Source organism: Lagopus leucura, unplaced genomic scaffold (assembly GCF_019238085.1).
Source record: "Lagopus leucura isolate 7727_CA_CO unplaced genomic scaffold, USGS_WTPT01 Super-Scaffold_100009, whole genome shotgun sequence".
Taxonomy (NCBI): domain Eukaryota; kingdom Metazoa; phylum Chordata; class Aves; order Galliformes; family Phasianidae; genus Lagopus; species Lagopus leucura.
This window is the reverse complement of record NW_024962266.1, coordinates 26118902-26139642: the sequence shown is the minus strand read 5'-3', so window position 1 is coordinate 26139642 and position 20741 is coordinate 26118902. Positions and strand designations below refer to the sequence as shown.

At 41.5% G+C, this 20741-nt stretch overlaps 1 long non-coding RNA gene across 1 annotated transcript; it reads left to right on the top strand.

Moving 5' to 3' along the window:
* Positions 1 to 3532: 3532 nt before the first annotated feature.
* LOC122181529 lies at positions 3533 to 17014 on the top strand. The gene is made up of 3 exons (XR_006179464.1): positions 3533 to 3581; positions 6775 to 6887; positions 16043 to 17014. It is a non-coding gene; the product is annotated as an uncharacterized LOC122181529 (long non-coding RNA).
* The last annotated feature ends 3727 nt before the right edge of the window (positions 17015 to 20741 follow it).

Sequence of the window (20741 nt, the reverse complement as noted above, 5' to 3'; positions counted from 1 at the left end):
GACCATTCGTAGTCCTTTTGGCTTTGAATACTCTGTACTCTGCTTATTTTATTCAAGGAAATTGCTACTTCCTTGTTAACCTCTTTGCTCAGTTTATTTCAAGCCTGGAATATAGTTATCCATCACTGAGCTAAGTCGTACATGTGTAACGTGAAGTACTGATCCATCACAGCTGCAAATCCAGTGCAAAGAAAAAAGACTTGATTCTTTTTTCCTTTTCCCTTTTATCTTTTCTCTTTTTCCTTTTCCCTCTTCCCTTTTCCCCCAAGCGGAGAAGCCTGTGTTATTCAAATGAACTCAGACAGCCCCAGTCAGCCCTTTGACACCCAAAGCACTTTGGTAGTCAGTTCAGACTGGCACACAGCCACTCACTTCTGCACTTGCCCATAATGAAATCCATTCAAACGTACAGCTCCCTGAGAATGCTGTACCTCAGCCTAAGATCATCACGAGGAACCCACAAAACAGGCAGCAGTAACGCAAGGACCATTTATATGCATCATTTTATTTGCATTGTAGAAGGCTTTTCCAACACACAATGAGTTTCAAGTACTCAGAGAAAAGTTTCAGGCTGATTACTGGGGTGCACAATATTTTTTGTGTTTATGTGCATATACATATGTATGTAGTGTTAGAAGGATATTAGCTCAGCAACATCACTCAGATTGGGCTGTGAGTAAAAGTCAGTGTGCTCATACAGATATTAAGTAGTATGTTAAAGGGCCTGTTTTTTGGAAATAAAAGCTTAATTTCATTAGCATAATGATGATAACATACAGCTTCGAATGGTATTAGTTCCTGTTTACATTTCTCATGGTGTTAGTCTAAGCTGCATTTGCCATCTAGACATAATTACTATTTTATTATTATTTTTTTCACAGTTAAGTGGAGCATTTTAGCACAGCTGAATTGCTGCAAGCCTTGGTGGAACAAATCTATTAGTGGTATGGCTTGAAACAATACACAAAAGAGCCCTGTGTGTGGTCTGCTCTACATGCTTTTCACTTCCTTATGTTAAACAATAAATCTCTGAGTCAGCTAGAACTCAGAGACTAACATCCAACCAGAGCCGCATTTTATCTTTTATTCATTGGCAGGAACATAGCTGTAGGAGGTATTCAAATCACACTTTTATTTAAACAAACACAGCTGGATCACAGCCTCTTAATATAGCAATTCTCTAATGAAAAATAACAACATAGTATTTATCTCTTTTCTTTTGTGCAGCTCTCAATTTGCTAAAATTAGGCAGACTTCAATCCCATACAAAATTGGCATGTTTTCATGACCAGAGCTCATAGCAACTAACTGCAAAATTATAATGGGAATGTAATTATAGTAGGGCATGTGAAATACACATCCTTTTGCTGCTGTAAGCTATATGGGGTTATACAATTATGCTGTAATAACATCATTTATCTTAAAGAAGTCAGACAGCTGATTTCATTTATTTAACTCGAGTTCTCCAGTTATGTGCTGTGTCAGATTAACATTAATGTATTGCACAAAGTAATACAGTGCTAGAAGTCAGGGCTTCCCCTAGATGCATTGTTCCCTTGTTTGCACAAGCTTATTTTCTTCTTTATCCCTGGGAGTATTTGAAGACAACAAACTTGAGTTTCCAGCTCTTTGGAGCCTTGTAAAACATGCTTTTCTTTCTTTGTGGCTGCACTGTTCATTTTTTCCTGTGGTTGGGATTTGTGTCTAACAATTTGTAATTAATTGCAGAAGGCTGCAACCAAGTGAAGTAGCTGAGTCACTGAGCCACATGCTGAATGAGAGATTGAAAATAATCACCTTGCTATTTATGTGGTTTGATAATTGATATCGGCCAAATTCTGCATTCATCCACGGCAAAACAATTGCATTGAAATCAGCAGGACACGTATAACTCAGTTCTGTCTTTGATCTCCTCATGATCGAGCAGAATGCCCAGCATACTGCCTTCCTCTGAGTGATGCTGTTAATTAGAACAGATTGTGAGTGACGTTTTGGGCTGTGTTTCCTAACAGGAATGGGACAATCCTGTCCTGGGGCAGTGAATTGCTGTGCTCCCACTCTGGGTGCAAGGAAGGTGTGTGGCTCTTAGGGCTGTATGGGCACAAGAGCACCATCTGAGAAAAGCCTCTTCTTTGGAAGGGGATCTTTGGTCGGTTATCATGTATCACTCTTGTCACTTGTATTTTATTACAATAAATAACTCTATTAATTATTACTGCCATTCAATGGGGCAGTGCAAGCACAAGCTATAGCAAAGTTACAAGCAAGGTCTATTAACAAAAGTAAATGCAAAGAAAAATAGCTTAGCAATGCAGACTGATCTGGTGTGGGAGGCTTTATGAGGCTGAATTGTCTGGGAGACTGCAGAGTGGTGGGGGTGGAACTTCCCAGACTAGCAAGGGGTTTGTTCTGAAGAGAGGTGCTCACCATTAGCACCTGATGCCATCAAGCTTCCGGATGTTCTGATGCTCTTCCAAAGCTAAAAGCAGATCTGCAGTCTGCGTGACAGCAGTCCAGCTGCTGCTTCTGCTCAACACCTTCCTGTCTTGACTGATACAGTTTTCAGTATCTGGTGATCACTGGCAATTTCATTCATATCATGAACAGCTGACACTGGGACTTGTATTACTTTCCAGCCCAGTTCTGATGCTGGGATAACAATGTCAACCTCAAACTATGTTTCTTTCACTTGTTCCTCATCGAGCTTTCTCAACAGATGGACACACTGAAAATTTTTAATTTCAGTCTGTGTCCTTCGTGTCTCAAGAGTGTTAAATATTGTGGCCTGACAAAATGTCCCACTACTGATGAAGGTAGCAGGTTTGGTTTTCCTCAGCAGCCACCAGTTCACTGTACACACGTAGCTGCTGATGCAGACAGGGCTAAACAAACTCTGCTCATTTCAGAAAGCTGGTGTTTAGCACGCTTGTTGTAATGGATTTTGAAAAGAGTTCAACCTATTTAAAACAACAGCCATATGGTTTTCAGTACTGGAGGGCTGGCCAGAACGTAAATGGATATGACACACATTGTCAATAAAAAGTCATTTTACTGCTAAACATACATCTGTAAATTTAAGGAGAGTTCTGAGTCCAAGTCCATATTTGACCAAAAATCTGGAACATGGAGATCTGGTGTGGGACTAAAATTTAATATTTTATTTTGTGTTGCAAGCAACATTTCCCAGTAAAAATACCAAAATCACATTGCAATTTATTTTTTTTTAAACAGGATTGTTTGCATTTATACCCAATTTGAAATATTGCCTGTACCTATTTTTTAAAGTCTTTTTCTGCCACTGTAGATATATCTGTGACATAGCATCTGAATTATGCCATCATCCAGAAGTTATTGATTGTATGGGAACTACTGAGGCACAGCCTGAATGGAGCACGTGGGGAAAGGACCCCCTCAGCCCTGGGAGCACAGGTGAAGGCAATGTGTGACCAGAAGGGGTGGAGTCTGGCTGCACCTCTCTCAGACCTCATTTAAGGGCTGACTGCCATGGGGGAGGGATTTATTTTTTGGAGATCTCACCTTGTTGAAATCTTCCTGTGTGGACCTTCGATCTTGTGATGCAGGTGAGTGATCTTTTTTCCTTTTCTGATAGCACCTTTCTGTTGTGCTGGTCCTTCCATCATCACACCCTTTGTTGTAACGCCTTTCCCATTGCATCAATCTGTCCAGTTGTTGCATTAATGTATCTTCATTAAGTATTAGTAGTGTGATTGAGGAGTGGAAGGTCAGAAAAGCCGAAACACTCGTTAGTTGGTAGCTACTGAACTACAGCTGAAGAAAATAGAATCCTACTGGTGAGAACCTGTACTTATTGCTTCTTGCCATGAAATACAGTGTGTTCAAAATGCAGTCTTTCTGTAGTGTTACCTTAAATAAGTGTAGCTTCACCATACACTTTTGTATTTTGGAAATACATTCCTTGAGCTGCATCGTGATGTTAATGAGAGCCAAACTTTTCTGTGTAAATGGTTATTTTAAGAAAGGTGTTTTTTTCCAGAGATGGTGTTGTAGCTGGCTATCGTACACCTGTGACTAAATAACCACTTAATTGTGGTCTTGGAATCTCTTTTTAGGTAACATGGAATTTGATTGTATAGTAAATCCAATTTTTTTTCTTGAGGGCCTCAAGATTATGTTAAATAGGAAGTTCAGAAAGGCCCCATAAACAGGAGGGAACCTCAGAAAATTTCACTAATACCAGTGTGGACTCCAGTGAGCTCCCATCTCACATTACAAAAGAGGCCATGGAAAAAGACTAGATATTTTGCTTTTACCCCAGAGAACAGTTTTTGAAGGGAGGGAGAGCTTTCCTCTTTATAGATCCGTGATTCTGCTCCCCAAGTAAAATGGGCAGCATCATTTTTAGTATTACGTTTTCTTTTTTGTTCCCTATTTCAACACTTATTCATCGTGTACATGATGTCTTCCCCTTATTGGTGTCTTTCTTGTGTCACAAGTCACTGATATTTAGCTATCTCAGTTGTCACTGTTACAAATCTTGGAGAATTCTACCTAGCAAAAAAAAAAAAAAACAAACAAACCAAAAAAAAAACAGAGCTTATGAGCACAGCCTACGTTCCTGGGGATATTTGGGAAGGTGTGGATTAGTAGCAGTACTCAGTGAGCAAATACTCACAGAAACGGGTTTGACAAACAACACTCCTCTTCCAGGGTCTGTCCACCCCCAACTGAAAGTGAAAAACAAATAAATTAACCTTGGCGTTGTCCTTGAGGAATGAAGCTCAGTCAAAATGATTTCTTTGTATGGATGCCTTTCAGATCATCATAATGACAAGTAACTTGTCTGGGCACGGTGACAATTTGCAGATTTGGTCTGTAGATGTGAAGTTTCACTGAACAGAGCACTTGTGAAAGCAGAAATTCCTTTTGGATCTAATTTCACAGTGGTCCATTCCAGTATTAGAGATGGGGGTCAGATGTTAAGATGGGGTAAAGCTCTCAGCTGCTTCAGCTGTTTATTCAAAACCATTTGAATAAACTAAGCCGAGGTAGAGCAATCTCAGGAGAACCAGCCCTCTCGTAGGATGTTTGATACTTCCTGTTTCTGATTTTACAAAAAAAATAACTATTTCTAAATCCTGTTCAACTTTGGTACTTGTATTCCTGATTAGAACCAGGAAGTGTGGCATTGCACTGGAGAGGTAAGGGAACTCAAGGGAGGGAACTCAAGGCGTTTCTTGATACCTCACAGAAGTCCTGATTCAGGCCCTTGTAAAAGGTGAATCTTTCTCCTATTCTAAATATATGCAGCATATTAAAAAAAATAACAATGCAGCACTGCCAATTCCAGGGATCACAACAAAGAATGAAGTAAAGTTGCTGGAAGAATAGCCATTCCTCAAATGAGGTGTAGTTTCACAGTTATAAAATCAGCATGACTGTGTGTAGTGCCCTTGTGTTAGTGGTTCTTTCACTACTTGGTGTCAGGTATCAAATCAAGAAAATCTTTGAAGATGAACGTGAGCAAAATTATCAGGGAACCAGTACTGGTTCTAAGCACTGGTCTTCTGTGCAGCTACCACATTTTTAGCAGTCATCAAGAATGCAAGCGCTGGAGCCTGTCAAAGCAACTTCACCTTTAAGGTGTAAAGCTCTGCATGTCCCCACGGGAAAGCTATTTCTGTATATTTGTGTGAGAAAAATGATGTGCACTGAGTTTGCCCCATGTGCAGCCTGGAAAAAGCATTATTTGGGCCAGTTAGAAACCTATCCAAATGTGCATCTACTGCATTCTTTCTTGCAGGGGACTCTATCCTGTCTGTTCAGTTTTATGGTGAAATTTGGAAAGGGTTTCTTGAGCGGTTTCACAGTGGTGTAGTGCAGGAAAACCTTTTGTTTGCTTTTATGGATGAACATAGAGTTCATCTGCCAGTATCTCATCAGCAAGTGCAGCTTCTCTCTGTCTGTGTTCCAGTTTGTCCAAATTCCATGTGGCTGTGCTAACACAGCACCGAGCCCAAGTTAATATATTTAGTCACTGGCAGGGCTTTCCCATTCAGGCTTGGCATGCTGTTAACCACAAGGCTTTGGCCACATTGGAAAGTGGACAGATTGAGCTCATGTCTGTGCACAGTATGTCATGTAGACATAACTCCCTGGAACCGTAGCAGCGCTGGGGCCACTTCCACACTTAACATCCTTTTCATCTACTTACTTGCTCATTTTCTTAACTCATGGTGTTCTGCTGTCCCCCTCCTCCTTCCTTTCAGCAGCATTATCACAAGGCTAATTTTGATATAATGCCTGCGGCAACTTGTCAGAAAGTTTTAAATTGCATTTTTGATGTATTATATCATCATGGAGAAGACATCAAATACATTTTATTTAGATGCTTTTGCTGAGTTGTTGAACTATTAGCTGTGTTTTCCCTCCAGAACTGGGTAAAACTGACTATTTGTTAAAATGACTTAAATGAGTGTCTATTATCAGCATGGTACTTCTGTTCATGGTTTACACTCCTGTGGAGTAGTGGTACATAAGACAGAGAATATTGTGATGGTAAATAAAGTTTTGAACATGAGGTGATAAGCAAGTGGCTTTAGAAGTAGCTGCAGAGCTGCTTCAAGTGGCATATCAAGTGATCAGCCCTCTCACATGACTGCAGAATGCTCCAGCTTCTTCCTGAGGAGAAGGAGAGGGTTTTTCTGTCTTCTGTCCATAATTTCTGCTCTGTCTTTCACTGACAAAAGAAGCTGTTAAAGTACTTTGTCCTGGTCCCACTCTTTTCCCACCCAGATTTGTCCTTAACCCATGGTAAGAAGAACAAAGTTCTGAGCTCTGGGAAGCAGTAAGTGCAGAAATTAGCTGTTCCTGGTTGGCTACAGATACAATACAAACAGGAAAATGGGGTAAGTACAGATTTAGAGACTTTTTAGATACTTCTTTAAATCACTGATGTCTTACAATTCGGGCTATTTATAGCCTTACTCATCTTCTCACAAACAGCCAAATTCCATACGTCTCCACGTGGGGTGCTGAACCTTTTTATTTAGATAAACCTCCTCCATTTGATTTCTCCTATAGGGGCACTAGGCCAGGAGCCAGTGCAAAACAAGGAGAGCAAAAGGCAACAAAAGCAAGGCGTCAGCCAGGGGAGCCACACTCGCATTTCTTGGCTCTCTCTCACAGTACCAGCACTCAGGAAGCTTTCCTTGCAAACACATGTTGAATGCTATGTGATAGACCCACACAGAACTTGCTTTTGGGGATAGATGTAAAGAAAAATTGGGGAAGGGAACTGCTGCTGTTCTTCCTTCCTGTTTATCTTAGGCCTCATTTAGCAAAACAAAAATCAAACAAAGAGGGCTATGGAGACTTCATAGTTGTGTTATTTTCCAAAGCCTTTAATTTTTAAAATTTACCATGAGTAAAGGAAAAATGCTTGTTCAGAGCCAGCCTCTGCACCCAGCTGCTTCCCCACCTCATTTAGTGACAATAAATAGGATTAAGAATATATATTGTTTCTACTTTCCAGTTAGATGCGTCAAATGACACAGCTATAAAAAAGGAGCACAGGGTTCAATTCCAGAAGGCACTTCATTAACAAAAATGACATATAACCCCCCACACCCACACTTGGCAGCAAGCTGAAAAGGGTTAATGAAGGACCTATTTGCCTCCCCCATCTGTGAATAAGTGCCAATCAAAAAACAGCTGCTATAAAAGGCTGTAGCCCAGCAGGAACAGGAGTGGTAGGTGGCGAGGTGTTGGAGAAGCAAGCTGTGGGAGGCCAGCATGCCAAGGAGGGGTGGGAAGACTTGGTCCTTTACTTGTCTGATGCTGTCTTGGAAGCTGGAGGAGAAGGTGGGTATAGGGTTGCTGGTCTACAGCATAAAGGGGAGTGGGTTCTCAGTTGGGCCCCAGTGCTAGATGTGTGACCTCCCAGGCTTTGGAGAGTAAATCTGGTGCTCGTTGTTCTCATAGAGGCTGGAGAAAGACAGGTTAGAAAAAATCTTCCTGGATCTCAGCCTAGCTCTTAGTGAGATGCAAACAGAATCAAAGCTTGCTAAATACCTTCCCAACACCAAAGGATGCTCCCTGTTAAGAATGAAGTAAAACAGTATGATACTTGTATCACTGTAGACTCTTACCACGAAACTCTGACTTGATTTCTCTGTAATCCCATTCTTACCGCTATATTTTGTGCATATTTGTGCTGACACTTCTTCACATGAATGTGCTGCAAGTGACTTATTTAGGAGTGTTCACTGGATTAGGTTACAAGGCTGATGACTTTCTGCTTCTTCCCGAGTCCAGCTATGCCAGAGACAAAAGGTAGAAAGGAAGCTAGAACTCACTGGGTGTTACTGGAGAGGAGAAAGGTGCATGGCATAAATAGAGCCTTACGTTGCCTGTAGGATTTCTTTGGTCTGTGAGATGCCTTACTCCAGTGTTTACAACCTGAAGTGGGGACCGTAACTCTGTGGGTGCTGATAAGTGCAGATATAATCCTGGGATCTCATTAAATTTGAAAAAGAGAGGAAAAAGGTCATTTAAATTAATAGTAGCACGAAAGCATGCACAGGAGCTGGAAATGGAGAGGCTTAAGGGAGCTGAAAAATGCCTTCAGCAAAATAAGATGTGATAGAAACGATGTGTCAGCTATCAAAGTCATTGACTAGGAGCTGAAAATGGCAGTAGGAATACATTAATAAAACTTGAAAACAACAGCTTAAGGTGTTTGGTAGCTTGTTGCCTTCCTATCTGTTGAAGAGATGGAAATTTGATATGAGCGAGTAGGGAATATTCCCCAAACTTGCTTATGTCATTATCCAGTGCATCTGGTTTGGAGTATGTCAATGATTTATTTCTCAAGTGCTTAATTTTGTGCTTACCACCTTCACTTGTAAAATAGGAAGTGCAACAAAGAGCAGCAGCCAAATGGCAGATCCCTAGGTACGTTCATCAGGAAACTTCACTTGCTTAATTACAACTTGTGTGTTCCACAGCAGTGGGCTGGGTACTGTAGCTGTCTGTAACCTGGTCAAAGGCTCAAGCTGTGAACCAGTAAGATGCAGATAGCTCCTGTGCTATCTGAAGTGCTGTTGTTCAAAGCTTTTTTTCTCTCAGGAGACCTGAAGGCAAGATGCTTGGTTCTTATCAAAGCCATCCTTTCTCCTTTGTGTTTATAGTTTGGTAATGCTGTTGCAGTAGCATGCTTCATTCTGGCACTTGAGGCCTTCTCTGTTGTACTGACTTCCCTTTGACAGGGCTGTGCTGCACATGGAGGCTTTCCTCAGCTCAGAATGCTCCTGTACCCTTTCAAGGGTCTGCAGTATTTCACATTACTGAACGTGAAGTATTAATGACACATGTATTCTGTTAAGCTTTTGGCCTTTGCCATATTTGTAGCTTTTTATGGAGATTGCATGATGTATTAACAATGATGGCAGCTGCCAAACTGTCTGAACTCCTGCTTCCTTTCTCACCCTGCTGTTTTGCCAGGTCAGGGACTCCAAACATCAAATTTCTTCTCCTCTGTTTAATATTCCATGCATTCTTTCTCTGTTTTTGTACCTAATACTGTATAAAAACTTCCTGATTTTTTTTTTTTTCCATGCTTTCTTTACTTTCCCTCCTTTCCATGAGAGGAGAGCTGAATGAATTAAGCAAAGATGAGCTGGAATGTAAGGGCAGGAGTGGCCTTGGTGTGCAGGCTCCCTGCCCTGTGCCCAGCTGGGGTGCAGTGCTAGCCCTGTGCTAGCAGCTCAGTAGGCTTGGGGAGAGGCAGCTTCCCTGCTGGAGGTAAAATATGTCAGCCTGGCCTTCAAAAAACTATCAATTTCTGCTGTTCCATAATGTATGGGATGATATTTCATTTAATCTAGTTAACATTATTGAACAAAGCTATTTTGTCTGCACTGTGCATAGCTTAGTATTCAACTTTGTGTCATGCTTAACAAGGGCAGCGGTCCTTTTCTGAGTTTGACATGCCACATGGATGTGTGGTTATTTATACCCAGGTCTGCACAAAAGAAATTGAGACAATAGCGTATCCTGTAGCACATAACCAATTTGTTGATATGCATTCTTGGGTGAGGAGGTTGGTCTCAGTGGTTTTGGTAGCTTCCTGGATGGGATACCAGGATGCTGCTCTGTACCACTGAGTATTGTGAGGTTTACTTCTGAGGTTGTGCAGAATTTACAACAGCTCTACTATGCTGCCTGTGTGGGGCTCATTTCCTTGCAGTCATGTGGTCTGAAGATCTTTGAAGTGGAAGCAAAGCTGAGTGTGACTCTAAAAGCAGGGGGTGAATACACAACAGAAGTAGTGCCTCTGACTATGCTGAGTTACTCCATCTGGAACCTCCATGGTGTTGGCTTCCTATGAATGAGAGTCCTGAGAGCTGGTGCTGCCTGAGCAATGCTGAGAGTTCTGCTAGGAAGTCTCTTCATTATGTTCTGCTTGTCATGTCTGCACCTCCATCTTTTCAGCTGTTTGGGAAATATTCTTGGACAAGACATGCTTGACAGGTGGGGAAAAGCAAGCACAGCAAAATGCTGTCCTCTTCCAAAGATGGAAGTGTTACCATGTTGGCTGGGGCTCTAATGTTGCCATGCTAGCCATATAGAAAAATGGCGTGGAAAGGAAAGCTTGAGCATAGTTGGGAGTTCTCACAGTCCTGATTTTGTGTTATTTGTGTTTGTGACAGTATCAGCTTTTTCCACATAAATACCCGGAAGGCAAAATTTCTTTTTTTTTCCTGCAAAAGCTCCAATAAACAATCGCTTGGTGCCTGCTCTGCAAACTGACCCTCTTCCTGAGATAGAAATGTGAGGGCTTTGCTTGTTGTCAATGAGCCTGTCATGGTTTTCAACATGTTACTTTGCAAGAAATTCATTTCCAGTGATCAGCTTATAAACCTGCCATAAGGAAGTGTGTTTTCACACTAGTCTAGTGTACTTCTTGTTTTCAAACTCTCAGGGACGTAGAAATACACCAGATTTTTGGCAGCACATGGTTTAAAAATCAGCACCAATGTATCTATTGAACATCTCAAATGGGTAAAGGAAAGGGCAGGTTTCATTGGGGGTCAGTAAACAACGAACATCTGCCTTGCCAATCTTTCCTTCTTCTACAGTTTTGTGCAGTCCCAAAAATCCTTCAGGCATATGTTGAACAGAGTTTCAAAGCACACAAGCCTCCTGCTTCTGCTGATATTTTGGCCAGTGCTTAACCCTATGTAGTTCAGTCTGGATTTTTCTGACTGTGCCGGGATCAGATTGAATGGATTAGGTAGTGCTTGGGGCTGGGAAATTGAGGTCTATGATCTCCAGCAGGTTAGATGAAGTGTGAGCAGAAGTTCTGTAAGCTGCTTGTGCAATTACCCAAGAGAAATAGATGAGTGAAGTATTAACTGATGTTCTTTACCCCTCTTTGTCAGATCTTGGCATACGATGCTTGGTGTAATGTGCTTATTATAGTTTGTCCCTGCCCAGTGCAATTCGCCCCAATTGGCCATAATAAATAGTTCCACAGTGGTCTTCAGCCAAGTAAGTGCTTGACCTAATAATGCATCTTATGCTCTGCCTGGAAGCTCAGCAGTGCTTTGTAGGACACAACAGTGCTCTCTGAAGGTTGAGCTGTGCTGCTCTGCTGGCAAGGAATAGCCATCTGGTGACCCCTTGCTTAAAGCATCAGCCTTCCTCTCGTAAACACGAGTCGGTGGATTGCCAGCAGATGCATTTAATTCTGAGCCCGACTCTTGAGATGGTGTGTGGGGAGGGAAATGATCAATAACAAAGCTCTGTTCCAGTCTGAGTGAGGCTTTATTGATGACTGACACCTAGCAGCAAACAGCGGGTCACAAGGAGTAACTTAGTCATGCTGCTCTGCTCCTCAGAGGCAGTGACAAGCTGAAGCTTGTGAGTAATCTTTGGGGTAGTCATATGCAGAAACAACTGCAGCTGTCCAACATGGATTTGTTTTGCTTTTAGTCTGTGTAACCTGAAGGCTACCATCTCTTGACTCAGTTGTGTAGGTGGAAATTGAAAGGAACCCCAAAGGCAGTATGAGAGCAATTGGAACTTGAGCATGTTTTTGGTAACGTGGAGGTATATGCGTGTCATCACATTCAATCCTTCCTTAATTTGTATCAGTGCTTGTCTTAGAGGTGTCCACAAAGGACTAAGCAGACAATTGTCCTGCTTAACTTCATTACATTTTCTTTATGTCGAAGGGTTAGCGTGACTATGTTTTGCAAGTTCACTCTCTGGTTTAAGTGAAGGGAAAATAAAACCCTCTATTTGTAATTAAACTCACAATAACTTGTCCAAATACTGTAGAAATATAATTACATTGTCTCAGTGATGTCACACCTACTCTACATGTTTTTTAGGCAACTGCGTGTCATGATAGGGCCACTGATTGTATGCATTATAGATGCGTACTCTGCATACTGCTGGAGAAAGCACTTTTGATCCTTATCATTGAAGTGGAGATGCTATCAGATACGTGGATGTAGCTAAGTATAATGTCTAATTAGATATTGGGCAGGAAAGCACTAAGCAGATAAATTTGTGGATTATTTTTTCCCAAGATGACAGAACAAAAAATTCCTGGAAATAAATTGACTGTAGTGAAATTTCACTCACTTGTGTGTTCTCTTTTCTGAAGAAAGGAGGAAATTCTAGCAATGTCAGTGTTCAACTTGGACACTTACAAATTAGGCGTTTTAATTATCAGAGTGATTCTTAATTATGTGGCAAAATCTAAGTCAAAATGCAAATGGAACGCTCTCACCATAGAATACTTTGATATTTTGACTATTTTTTGGAAATTCTGGAGTTTACCTTTTGCTCCGAATAAATTTTTGAAGTCCTTCACAAGGCATAATTTAATTAGGTAGCCCTGTTGGTGGTAAAGATTTGGTCAGAGTTTCTGGAGATAGAAGAGACTGTAATGATTTCAGATGATGGGGAAAAAAAATTCTTTGTTTGAAAAGCATTTGTTATATAAACTTGGATCTCAGATTCTTTCATAAAGAAGCCTTTCCAATGCGTAGTGACTCTTGTCTCCGTGCCTGTCACAGGGCTAAATATGTCATAACTGCCAATGTTTAGAGGACTTTTGCCTTGCCTTGCTTGTGGGACTTTGTCACAAAGTAGGCAAAAAGAATTGTTAACTCTTCAAGAAGCGAATTGCTGAATTTATTCAGCTAACAATTTAATAGGAAATGCTAAGATGTTGACTGATTTGTAGCCTGAGTTTTTTTGCTTTATTTTGATCATAAACTAAATGGGATCTCTTACCTCTATATTTTATTTCAAATACTTCTCCTTCAATAACAGCTGGTTATGTCTGAGGTAAACAGAGTAGAAAGTGTCCAAAATGTTCAGTGCAAATGAGCATTAGGCATCAAAACGAGTCCAAGCTTCTTGAATGCTGTTACAGCTTAGTACTGGATGAACTGGAATCCAGCACTTGAGAGAGGATTTTCCTACCACTGTAAAATGTAATGTAAAAAAAAAATGTAAAAAAAAAGGACTGCATAAAGGACTCTCCTTGGGTGTACACAAGCATGAGACACTTTCATAAGCCAACATGCAGGAGCGATACATGCAGCCATTACGTGTCCCAGATTCTCCACCTCTGGTATTTGTAGGCTCTTGATGTCTAACTAGGGTTTGTAGAAACTTTGTACATTTTGGTCAATCCCTGTGCTCAGGCAATGAGCAAGAGAGTCGGAGGCCACTTCTGTGTGTATTAGGAAGCATTTCTTCCTTGGTTATTTGGAGTGTGAAGATGAAACTAGAAGAAGGCAGGCCAATAGCACAATGTTTTTAGCAAGGCCCTAAAACTGCATTTACCACAGTTGAGATCCAGCTGAACTCTGTGCCAGCGGGAAGCTAGATTGACTTCTTTGGAAATAGCCACCTACTCTATGGGATGTCGTGCAGTACCACCCACAGCTGATGGCTTGCAGGACGTGAGCATGGCTTGCTTATGCTGTGCTGCTTTTTGGATTACTGTACAAGGATGTGGTGGTGCTGAGCTGAATGACCCTTTCTCTGATGCCTCGCCCCATGCTAAGGTTTGGTTATTTCTTAACCAATTGCAAAGAATCAGACTGCATTTACAGGGTCAAAAGTTTAAGTATCCACTGCATAATTCTTGTAGTACTGTGGTGAGGCAGGCTTGCATTAACACAACCTCATCCTGGAAGCTTCAAAGCCTGTCAGTGTGTCTGATAGTGCTTGGCACTCAGATATGACAGTGAATGGTAATTTGCAAGTGCCTCAAATGGACGGAAAATAGTTTTCATTATTTTTACTTGATTTGGATTAGTGTCAGCGCCCTGTGCGAGCTCAGATATTTCCATGAGGGCTGCATGTGACCTCAGATGGCTGAATAGTACAGCATGTCCCATCCTTGGTCCAGGGCCTAGAAAATTCCTGGTTCAAACCCCAGATTCAGCACAGGTCATCTGGTTGACTTTAGGCAGAGGAAACAGCTAGTTTATTGCCTTTTGCAAGGAGCTTTGGGTTACAGATGGAAGCGATACATATAGGGAAGGCATGACTGGTGCCTTGATGGGTGTTGGGGAAGCATGCATTACAGAAAAATGTGTGGGTGTACCAAGTGAGGAAGAGGAACAAGAAAGTAGAGGGAAGGTAGAATGCAGTGTTACTCTTCTCTGCTGCTGTAGCACCTGGGTGAGGATCTGTGGGAGCTGATGTACTCGTGTCCTTGCCACCAGGACTTGTGACAAATCAGCCTGCTCTCATGTAGGCTTTGGGAGCTTCTCTCTGCAGACCAAGTGAGGCACTTCTCCTTTGAAGAGGCTGTAATTACAGAAGAGACCAGCAGCATTTTCCTGTGGTGTTAATGGATATATCAGTGTTTCCACAAAGTCCCTTGTGAAGGATTTACAGCTCAGCCATTAATATTAGCTACACAGTGGGTGTATAAGCTGCTTGCCCAGAAGTATTAAAAGTTTAAAACAGCGTAGCAAATTCTAGTGGGCCTTGTCTAGAAGCAAGCTTGCACTGGTTTGATTAAAGAGCAAATTTAACCTAGTTTGGTTAGAGCGCTGCTTATTTGTATGTATATGCTCATATCTGGCTTGAGGGTGACTTACTTCAGCCCATGCTGATTTTAATTCAGCTGCACAGAAATTCTGTGAGGATTCCCACTTCATGCATACCATCTGCTGTGCTGAACAGCTCTGGTATCTACTGGGTTAAATAAAACAAGCTTCTGATCATGTGGATATGGGACAGCACACAGAACCAGCAAGCATTTGGTCAAACTGGTTTTGATCACATCTCTGTAGCAGAAATGTGAAAGATTGTGTGCAGACTGCCTAAAACTGAAGGTAGGAGTGGTGCTGAGATTTCAGCATGTTACTACTGCTACAGTGTTATATATAGAGAATAAATTTCATCACTTCTCAGCTGTGATTAATACAGAACCATAAAAACTACCCTATTTACTTTCCCTTCCACTTTATTACACTGAGTAGACATAAGAAAACATTTTTTCTTCTATTTCTGTGAGTTGAAAATTGTGTGCACGCTTGCTGAAATAAGCAAAACCTTTGAATGTCAGAGGTAAAGCTGAAGGCTTTTTCCATGGATGATCTTCAGTATCAGGAATTCATGGTTCAGAAGGCACTTTCCTCTGGTAATGAAGTCTGAGGCAGTGTTAATGTGTATGACTTTTCCCATTCTGAGAAAATCGTTTTGGCAACAGAAGTCAGGAAGGAGGAGAGTACTCCTCTGGTGCGATGATTTCCTTATTAGTAAGGTCTACAAAGCAATGCAGGAGGCTCTGTACTGTCTTCAAAGCAAAATTCATTAAAAATCAAGCATGGGATGTCCATAGAATGGGTGGCCCTTGGGCAGTGTTCTAGTTTTGCTTTGTGTGCTTCATATGCTTTGCAATCCCTTTGCCTAGTTATGGTTTTAGAGTGGAAGCCCTTCTGCACAGAACAGTCCCTTTTTGGTAGGGTGTCCTTAATTTCTGTGCTTTCATGAGCTATGGCTGTTTGTTTTTTCCCAGGGAACTTCTCTTGGTTATAAGCAATGGTGCTAATAAACACTGCTAGAAGAATGATCTCCTGCTTCTCTCTTCAGTACAGCAGAGATGCTGCGATGAAAAATGGAATAGCACTTTGGTGCAGAATCTGTGGAAATGGTGTGATGCTATGAAATGCTGAATTTGTAGCACTACTACTCTCGCTACCAGTACAATAAATATTGGCAGGTTTCAATGCACTGTAGCATGCAAACATATCCGCACCCACACAGAAGTCAGGACCACGAGAGCTGCTAACTTCCCTGGGGGTTGTGCTGAATGAGTAACTAGATGGCAAAAGCAGTTGCATATGTGCCCTCAGAGGTAATCTTAAGGACAAGGGAGGTGAGATTCACCTTCCTGCTACCGGGATGCAGAGAAAAATGATGGAATGGGCTGAACCCTTGGAAGATATCCCCACCATCCATCTTCAGAGGAAGATGTGAACTTCTCCAGGAGAGAGGAACCAGTGCACTGCAAGCTTCCAAAAAGAGAACCCTGTAAGAAATCTGTACATCTTGTGCTCTGGATGAGAATGCTTTTTCCATCTCCTTGGAAGTAATCCTGACACTCCTGTTTCATGTTATCAGCATGGTGGTAGATGTCTCCAAAGGTTTTCTGTAACGTCAGGGTCTTAGGATGCTGCTTGGCGACTTGGTCAAGTTCACACAACTTAATGTGCAGGAGGATGTTTCTGAAAATTCTGTCAGTCTAACATTTTATTATAAATGAGTGGTACTGCAGACTTTGTTAAACACACAACCCATTCCATATTTAATACCTTCAGAATTAATAACTGATTCAGTTTGGAGCATGATGAATGCCCATGTCAAAGTCTAATCATATCTGGCTTTTTTTTCCCAGCATATTCCAGAGACAAAACATTCTTTTATGACTCTCCTAGTCTATGCATTTTTAAAAACACAGAATAAAATGTCTTGGCAGCAGTCCAGTCACTACAATGATGTTCATTCCAGGAATATTTTTAAGGCCACTGCTTTCTGTTCATTCTCCTGATATTCCTCAGTTTCTTGCTCTTCTTACATTGAAACATTGTGGGTTTTTTATTATTTAAAACCTACGTATGGTTCCAGCTTCCACTAAAGTCCTAAATTCTAATGATTAAAAATTAATAACTTGCATGTATTTATTCACAGTCACTCTTAAACTTCATGTTGTAATTGGGAAGGAGACTTTACTGTTACACTGTGACTATGTATTTCAATCTCCATCCATTATGGGATGCTCAGATGAGATACTTGCACTCGTGTTTCTGCAGAGGAGAATTTTATCTTACGGAGACTTTCAGTGATGGCAAAGAACCACTTTTTTCTGGTGTTACTCAAGCCCAAGTAACTGGTCATTTGCCTCCCCTGCTCATGCTTGAAGAGGCGACGTTAAGCTGTGAGAACAAATGCAGTGAAAGATGCCTTGAAATGTCTTGGGAATAACTTCAAAGGTGGTGTGTGCAATAGTGAGTACTATGTATGTTTAGCATGCCTTGGAGAACTTGGCCTACAGCAAAAGTCCAGAATAATCCATCTGTTTTAAAGATATTGGACTAAAAACTAAACCTATGCAGTTCAGTTGTAAAATTAATGGTGTTTGAATAACAATGCTTGGAAAAAGAATTTGGTCTTAACTAAATGTGCACTCCTTGAATTTGTTTCAGTTGTTGATTGCTAGATGTCTTTTGCAATAACTCAGAATTCTTGAAATGTTTTAGCTTTTTCATTTTTATACAGAGATTGCAGAGTTGGTGGCTGTGGTTGAACCTGGCACATGGCTGAGCACCACACCATTTGCTCATTTCCCCCCTTCCCAGTGGGATGGGGGGCTTGTGAACAAACTAAGTAGAACTTGTGTGTTGAGATAAAACCATTCACTAAGATGGGGAAAAGGATAATAGTTATGACTATATATGCATGTATATATGAATGGATATAACAAGTGATGCACGCAAAATTACTCACCACCCCCTAGCTGATGCACAGCTAGCCCTATGAGAGATGAACTCCCATCCCCTTCAAAATTCCTTCTGTATGATGTCATATGATATGGAATATCCCTTTGGCCAGTTTAAGTCAGCTGTCCAAGTTCTGTTCCCTCCTAGCTCATGTAGCCTTGTGCTGAGACTAACCTTGCCTCTGCAAGCAGCACCTATAAACACTGGTACATTATTGTTCTCCTAGAATCAAAACAGCATCGTAGCAGATGCTCTAAAGAAAAATTATTCCATCCTAGCTGAAGCTGAGACACTGTTTCAGCATGATGTTGGGATGAACTCTGGGTCCAAATAGGTGCATAACTGACTTGGCTTTTACTTTTTCCATCATAACAGTTCTTCAATCACCACCATCTTATGGGAAAAGGTATTTTGACCTCTAGTTTTTTTAAAGACAAAGTACCATGGAGATCATCAGTGTTCAGAACATCTTTCTGTAGGAGAAAGACTAATATTAAGGCCACTGCTTGCAAACTGGCAAGAAAAAAGTATTTTTATCCATTCTGACATAGAATACGATTTTGTTAAAGGAATAATTGCAGGCTGGTAGCTTGTAAACTTCTGGGTTATGTTAGGGCAGAAGGGGTCTATATGATTATCTAGTCCTGCTTTACAGATCATAGAGATTTCACCATCCCATGTGGATGTAAGCCCACAGACCAAGTCTTCTGATGTTTCAGTGTTCTTATTCTCTCTAGGTGATTTCATTCGTATGGAAATAAGATCTCTTTACTTCAGGAGGGCCACAAAGATGGTGAGGGGCCTGGAGCATCTCTCCTATGAGGAAAGGCTGAGTGAACTGGGTCTGTTCAGCCTTGAGAAAAGAAGACTGAGAGGGGACCTGATCCAGGTCTATAAATATCTAAGGTGTGGGGGGCAGAATGGCGAGGCCGGACTATTTTCAGTGGTGAGTGGAGACAGGACAAGGGGAAACGGCTGGAAACTGCAGCATAGGAAGTTCCGCACAAACATGCGCAAGAACTTCTTTACAGTGAGGTGACGGAGCACTGGAACAGGCTGCCCAGGGAGGTGGTGGAGTCTCCTTCTCTGGAGATGTTCAGGACCTGCCTGGATGCCGACCTGTGCGACCTGCTGTAGGGAACCTGCTTTGGCAGGGGGTTGGACTCGATGATCTCTGGAGGTCCCTTCCAACCCCTACAATTCTGTGATTCTGTGATTATTTTACAGTTATGTCCAGTTCAATGATATTCTGATTTTATAACCATTGCATTTGAATGGGGAAGAAATAGAAATTACACTGCTGAACTTTGATCTTTGAGCAGTTTATCTGTGAAAGGGATAGATCTTCCTCACCACTTGTAGGATTCAAGTCAAGATTTGATACCACTTTGGCTCAGCAGGGATATTGACAGTGGGCTAGCACGAGGAAATTCTGCGGCATGGGATGTGAAGGAGGATTGGATTAGATGAACAAATGATTCCCTCCTGGCCTTCAGACCGCTGAATTACTTCATGCGTGCTAACAGTAGTTTACAGTAAATGTGCAGTGCAAATCACCAACGTTATGAAACAGACTGTAACGCTTGCTGTATTTCAGAGCTTCTTTTTTATTTCCATCTAAGTGAAATGTCAGAAGAGCTATATAACAAGAAAGCACATAGCAAATAATGCTACCTGTGTTATTCCAATATAAGCTTTTCTGTGCCCCTAACTGTGAGGGAGGAAAGGTAGGTTTTCCTTTAATGTTTGATGTGCTTGCAGTAATTAAGGTTTAAGGTATTATTATGGGGGGGAGGGGTGGAGGTGTGATATGGGTGTATTTCTGTGCAGAAGTTCTGGGTTCCCCCTCCAACTCCCACCTATTGCTAGCTGGCTAGCTGAAACAAATAACACTGCATGCTAAATATAAGTGGCTAGATCCTACTGTGGTTCCATCTGCAAACATACCATGTGCCAGTTGCTCTAGGTAGGGTATCTTGGCATGGGCATCTGTTTACAGGGAAAGCCTTTTTTTTTTTTTTTTTTTTTTTTTTCTGCCCTAATTGTTTCCATGTATTTCAGACTTGGGTTTCTCCCATTTCATGGACATGAGAGCAATTAACCAAGAACTTACAAGCTCAGCAGAGTGAGGGGAGTGCTTTATAAACAAATCAAAGTTACTCACAAGACATGTTTTCTCACATCCGGTGAAATGGTAAATACAGTCATCTCCCAATTAGTCTGACTAGCAAGGGGGGAAAAGGGCAACCTGGATAAAGAAAACACATTTACTACGAAACATATGTAAATAAGTTGATAAGAGTATGTGATAAAGGCATAAAAGGGAAAAGCTCTGTGATGACTTATAGCTGCGTGTGTAAATGAGCTCTTGAGCTGAGAACTCTGCACAGTGCACTGATGCACCTTAGCCTAAGCACATTTGTCTGGTGCCACAGCCTAAGACAATTTATTTTCCAGTGGGGGCTTTGTGCTCAGGCCCAGGGCTGACGTGAACATGAGCTGTACTTCTGTTTTGAGGCTGAGCAGGCTGCTGCTCTGGGACTTCTGGTTATGGGGTCAGTGGTCATACAGCTGATCTGCGTTGGTACCTTGTCCTGGGGCTGGCCAGGCTCATTGCATGCAAGGTTTTCTCAGCATCTAGTTCATGAAGAGATACAAGAATACCTACTCTGTATATTGTTTGTTACTCATACTTCCTTAATTAAGTAGCTTCTGTAT